This window comes from Crocuta crocuta, unplaced genomic scaffold (assembly GCF_008692635.1).
Source record: "Crocuta crocuta isolate KB4526 unplaced genomic scaffold, BGI_CrCroc_1.0 scaffold883, whole genome shotgun sequence".
In the NCBI taxonomy this organism is placed as follows: Eukaryota; Metazoa; Chordata; class Mammalia; order Carnivora; family Hyaenidae; genus Crocuta; species Crocuta crocuta.
In genome coordinates, this window is record NW_027528821.1 from 29,534 (window position 1) to 36,386 (window position 6,853).

The 6,853-nt window shown below is 36.7% G+C and overlaps 1 pseudogene; it reads right to left on the bottom strand.

Annotated features, from left to right (window-relative positions):
• LOC144224881 (natural resistance-associated macrophage protein 2 pseudogene) overlaps window positions 1-3,810 on the bottom strand; it is a 6,301-nt pseudogene extending 2,491 nt beyond the window's left edge.
• Between the last annotated feature and the right edge of the window lie 3,043 nt (window positions 3,811-6,853).

The window sequence follows — 6,853 nt, forward strand, 5'->3', positions numbered from 1 at the left end:
ATGAAGTGACACCTTTGTCATTATATAGTGTTTTTCATTTGTCTCCTATGATAAATTTTTACTGAAAATATTTTATCTGACATAATTATCATTTCTACACTCTAGGTTACTGTTTGCCTGGAATAGCTTTTTCCATCCATCCCTTTACTTTCAGGCTATTTGTAAGTGTCTTAGAGGTATCAGATTTAGGAACTTATTTTTCTTTCCATTTAGCCATTCTTTCTTTTATCCCGATTGATTATTTTTTCTTTATTTTTAAATTATTTCTTTCATCATGATAAATGTACTCCTTATTTCCCATTATCTATTTTACCCATCTCACCATTCACCACCTCTCTGGTAAATATCAGTTTGTTCTATATAGTTAAGAATCTGTTTCTTGATTTGTCTCTCTCTCTTTTCCTTTACTCCTTTGTTTCATTTAGCAAATTCCACATGAGTGAAATCATATATTTGTCTTAGTGTCAAAGACAAATAAGACTTATTTCACTTAGCATTATGCTCTTTATTTCTATCCATGTTGTTGCAAATGTCAAGATTTCATTGTTTTTATGGCTGAATAATATTCCTTTATATATATACCACTTCTTTATCCATTCGTCTATGGATGGGAAATTGGGCCACTTCCACACATTGGCCATTGTAAATAATGCTGCAAGTAAACATAGGGGGTGCATATATTTCTTTGAATTGGTGTTTTTGCAATATGGGGTAAATACCCAGTAGTTCAATTATTGGATCATAGGGTAGCTCTATTTTTAATTTTTTGAGGAACCTCCATATGTTTTGCACAGTGGCTGCACCAGTTTGCATTCCCACCAACAGTGTTGGAAGATTCCTTTATCTTTGCATCCTTGGCAACATGTGCTTCTTGTGTAGTCACTCTGTGTCTTTTGAATGGAGAATTTAGTCCGTTTATATTTGAAATAATTATTGATAGGTAAGGACTTACTATTCCCATTTTGTAAATTGCTTTCTTCCTTTTTTAGTTATTTCATTTCTTTATTCCTTTCTATCTTATAATTCTATGTTTGTATTCTTGTCTTTTTATTTTTTGTGTATCTAATGTAGGTTTTCTCTTTATGGTTGTTCCCATGAAGCTTATATAAAATAACTTATAACAGTATATTTTAATTTGATAACTTGAATTTACATTCAAATCAAAATAAAATCTGTACATTCTTACATTTCCTCGTCACATATTTTATGCTATTGATGTCACACTTTATCTATATTCTGGCTTCAGTAAAAAATTATCATAGTCTATAGCTATTTTTAATACAGCTTTTTAACTTTTATGCTAGAAACAAAAGTGATTTACATATCACTATTAAGATATTATGGTATTCTCACTATGCATTAATCCCTCTGCCTGGGTATAGCAGGAAAGCTTGGTATTGGCCTTGCTTCAAGTGTTATTAGCAAAGCCTCCTTGCCTCTTGGTTGAGTACTGCTGGTTGCATAGCTTCTAGGTATTCTTGGTCAGTAATTAATGAGGCCCAAGAATCATAATGCTTGGGGCTACGTTTCAGTTTCCTTGTGAGAACAGGATGGGGAGGAGCCAATCCAGGCAACTTCAGTGGAAGTTCCTCTCAGTGGATCCTAGTCAGGAATGACCTATGTTGCCATCTTGCTGATATATTTCTCATTTGATACAGTATTCTGAATTTGACTATATATTTACCTTCACCAGTGAGTTTTATGCTTTTATATGTTTTAATGTTGTTACTTAGCATGCTTTTATTTCAACATGAAGAGCTCTCTAACATTTATTTTAAGCAGGTCTGTGGTGATGATCTCTCTTAGCTTTTGTTTGGGAGTATCTTTATGTCTCGTTCATTTCTGAAGGTCAGTTTTGCCTGGTATATTATTCTGAATTGTCAGGATTTTTTTACTCAGCCCTTCAAATATACCATCAAACTCTTTTCTGGCCTGGAAGGTTTTCGCAGATAAACCCAATGATAACCCTATGATGGTTTCCTGCTATAATATGTGTAATTTTTCTCGTGATGATCTCAAAAGTCTCTTTTGTCTTTGACTTTTAACATTTTGATTATGATGAGTCTCAGAATAACCTTTGTTAGATTGATCTTGCTTGGGGTTTGGAGCTTTTCTGTACCTTGATGATTTATCTCTTCCAAAATTTGGGACGTTTTCAGTTACTGTTTCTTTAAATAAGCTTTCTGCCATCCACTTCTCTTGAGATTCCCATGATGTGAGTCTTCATTCACTTAATGGTGTCTCATAATTCATACAGGCTTTGTTTATTCTTTTCTATTATTTTTTCTTTTTTGTTTCTCTAACTAGCTAACTTCAAATGGTCTGTCTTCAATGTCACTGATTCTTTTGTATGATTTTTTTAATGTTTTTTATTTATTTCTAGGAGAGAGAGACAGAGGCAGCGTGAGCAGGGGAGGGTCAGAGAGAGAGGGAGTCACAGACTGAAACAGGCTCCAGGCTCTGAGCTGACAGTCAGCACAGAGCCCGACGCGGGGCTCGAACCCACGAACCGCGAGATCATGACCCAAGCGAAAGTCGAACGCTTAACCGACTAAGCCACCCAGGCGTCCCTTCTTTTGTATGATTAGGGCTGTATTGAAGCTGTCTATTGAAATTTTTAGTTCTGTCATTGTATTCTTCAGCTCTGGGATTTTTATTTGGTCCTTCTTATAATTTCTACTAATTTATTAAAATTCTCGGTTTGCTTATTAATACTTTCCTGATTTCATTCAATTGTCTGTGTTCTCTTCCATTTCACTGAATTAATTTAAGAAGATTACTTTGAATTCTTTGTCACATAAATCATAGATCACCATATCCTCAGGATTAGTTACTGAAGTTTTATTAGTTTCTTCTAGTGGTGTCACATTTGCCTGATTGTGATCTGTGTAGCTTTGCATTGATGTATTTGCATTTGAAGTTTCAAACACCTTTGGCAGTTTCTAAGACTGGTCCACAGGGAAAGACCTCCTATTAGTTTCCCCTTCTGATAAGATTATCTCCAGATTCATAGCTGTGCTGCGTTGGAGCCAATTATGAAACTATCTGGGTCTACAGTGCATTCCACCATTGGTTAAGCTTGTTACCAGGGGCTCAGAAAATCATGGATCTTGTCCCTGGGTAGATAAGAGTACCTTAGTACATTGTTCAGTAGAGTGACACTGGCACAAGGGTCTGTTTCAAGGTCCACAGCTGGGTCCTCAGAGAATGGGCCTATTACCAAATGTGCAGACATTGGTGACTCCTGTTAATAAGTCCCTGGAAGGATTCTGTTTCTGGTCATTCGATGGATACCTGGATGGGCAGGACTGACCCTCATCTATGGTTGAGAAAGTCTGGAACAGCCCTGTGGCTGTTTCAGGTTTCACAACCAATATTGTGTTTGACAAACCTAAATATTTTTGAGATATGGATTTGCACATTTCCCATGTCCCTGGGTGGGCAGGACTGTTCCAACTATAATTGGAGGGGCTGGAGCCTAGTAGAGGTCTGTTTCAGGTACTCCTGAGGAATATACATGTGTGTAGCCTGCCATGGCCCTATGCTATGAGGACTGCTCAGATACTGAAGCTGAGAGGGGTTGTTTTTGTGTTCAGGCCCCTTTTCAGGATATACAGGAGCACAGACAAGAGTGTCTCTCACTGGGTCCCTGAGACGTTACTGTTCATGAACTGTGGCTAGTAAGGGCCAGAGCTGAATATAGTACTCTTTTAGGATCTTTGGGGGAAACAAACAGGTATATCTCTTGCTGGGTCCCTGGGCCAGCATGTCTGTTGGTGGACTGTGGCTGGAACCAGGTATCAGGTCCATTTTAGGATCTGGCTTGCAGACAAGGTTGTATCCTACTGGGTCTCTGGGTTCACAGGACTTCTAGTAGATTGTGTCTGCAGGCAGACTAGAGACAAGTATCTGGACCTTTCAGTATCTCCAGAGTTACATACATGACTGTCTCCTGCCTGCTCTCATGACTCGCATGTCTGCTGGTAGACTGTATTATTGACGTGGCTGGAGCAAAGTATAGGGCCATTTCAAGATCTCTAGAGTTACAGATAGGAATATTTCTTACTGGGTCCCTGTGCTATTAGGACTGTTTGAAGACTACAGCTAGAGGGGACTAGAGCCATTAAAAGGCCCTTTCAGAATCTACATTTAGATTGAGATTTGTGAACTTACCTCTGGGGCTCCCAGACCGCAGCCAAGAGGGGCTGGAGCTGGTTCACTAGCCACTTCAGGACCCACACCCAGGACTAAGGTTTGTATACCTATTACACAAAGCACAGATGGGCATGACTCCTCCTGACCTCTTACATATGGTACTGTTGCTCAGACCAAAGGTAAATAAGGCTTTAGCCAAGTCCTAAGGGGTATAAAGCTATTTCTGTGTTTGTAGTCAGAACTATGTTTGCTGATTCCACCACCTAGGTGTGGGCCTGCCTTTTGCCTTCTCATTATGACTCTTTTAGGTCCTGGGCTGAACCGGGTTTCATAATTTTCTACCTGGATCACAAAGCTCCTATAAAGACATTCTTGCCCATGGATGGGTATAAAATAATTGTTGATGAAGTAGGATATAAGTGAAGGACATCTTCTTCATTCATCTTGTAGATATCTCCAATAAGGCTGTATTTTTATAACTCAAGCAGGCCCCACCACCCAACCAGACACCAAGGCATTCTCAAGACTCCTCGATTCTCTCCTAATCCATATCTTGTCTATATGTTACTTAATTTTTTTCTTATTTACATTAATCAATTCTTGTCATTATATCAATTTCTTCTATAGAACATATTTGGCCTTATGTAATTTGCTCCTTAGAACCATTCTCACTCACATTTTGACGGCTACATAGGCTCAATGCTTAGCTCTACAAACATTTTGGTTTCCTGATTAGGCACCATTTGTTGATCTTTGATGGCTTTAGTGCAACCCACACTAGGAAGTTGAATGTTTTGAATTGTGATTACTGATAGCAGTTTCCTTAATACTTGCTCTGGTTCTCAGCCCAATATTGAGTGTAAAACAATATATTGTACTTGGGCTCCCACCTACTGAACTGGAAATAAATTATATTTAAAACTCACTACATCCTATACGCAAACCTGGGAGATGTTAGGGGTTTGGTTCTATACTACTATAATAAAGCAAATAACACAGTAAAATGAGTCAAATGAAAGTTTTGGTTTCCTATTGCACATGAAAGGTATTTTACACTATATTAAGTGTGCGGTAGGGTTATGCCATATAAAACAATGTCCATATTTTAATTAAAAATACCTTATTGCTAAAGAATCCTCTTTATTGCTATCAGCAACTCATAATCTTTTTATTAGTAGAGAATTTTGGCTCAGTGTTGAAGGCTGCTGATTGATCAGTTTTTAAAGGTTGGGATGGCTGTGGCAATTTCTTAAAATAAGACAATAATGAAGTTTGCTGCATCAATTGACTTTTCCTGTCAGAAAAAAATTTCTGTAGTGTGTGATATCCTTGATAGCATTTTACCCATAGTAGAACTTCTTTCAGTATTGAAGTCATTTCCCTCAAACCTTGCCACTGCTATATCAACTAAGTTTATATAATATTTTTAGATATTTTACTGTCATTTAAACAATCTTCACAGCATCATACCCAGGAGTAGATTGTAACATATTTTTGGGTATACCACATTTAAAAATTTTTATTGTAATTCCAGTATAACTAACACTCAGTGTTATATTAATTTTAGGTGTACAATGTAGTGATTTGCAAGTTCCATACATCACCCAGTGCTCATCATGGCAAGTGCACTTTTTAATCCTCATCACTTATTTCACCCATTTCTGAACCCACCTCCACTCTGGTAATCATCAGTTTGTTTTTTATAACTGAGTCTATTTCTCTCTCCCCAACCCCCTCTCTCTCTTTTCCCCTTTGCTCCTTTGTTTTGTTCACTAAATTTCACATATGAAATTTCACATTTGATACTTGTTTTCTTCTATGACTGACTTATTTCGCTGAGCATTATACACCCTAGCTCCATCATTCTCATTGCAAATATCAATATTTCCTCTTTTTCTTGGCTGAGTAATATTCCACTGTGAGTATGTACGTATGTATATACCACTTCTTCTGTATCCATTCATTTATCAATGGACCTTTTATACTTCCATAATTTGGCTATTGTAAATAATGCTGCTGTTAATAAACATAGGAATGATTGTATTCATTTGAATTAGTGTTTTTACATATTATTTGTAAATACCCAATAGTGTGATTACTGGATCATAGGGTGCTTGTATTTTTAAATTTTTGAGTACCCAACATACTGTTTTCCACAGTGGTTGCACCAGTTTGTATTCCCACAAAAGTAAAAGAGGGTTCCATTTTCTCCACATCCTTGCCAACATCTGTCATTTCTTTTCATTTTGATTTTAGCCATTCTGATAGGTATGAGGTGATATCTCATTGTAGTTTATTTTACATTTCCATGATGATGAATAATATTGAGAATCTTTTCTTTTTTCTTAAATAGTTTAGTGTCAAGTTGGTTTCCATATAACACCCAGTGCTCATCCCAAAAAGGAGCATCTTTTCATGTGTCTGTTGGCCATCTGTATATCTTCTTTGGAATGTCTTTCCATTTATTTATGTCATCCTCAGTTTGTTTCATCGATTTTTATAACATAGTTTTCAGAGTACAGGTCTTTCACCTGCTTAGGTTTATTCCTAGGTATCTTTTTATTTTTGGTGCAGTTGTAAATGGTATTGTTTTCTTAATTTCCTTTTATACTCCTTTAATATTAATGTATAAAACTGTAACAAATTTCTGCACATTGATTTTGTTTCCTGAGACTTACTGAATTCTTTTTTTTATAGT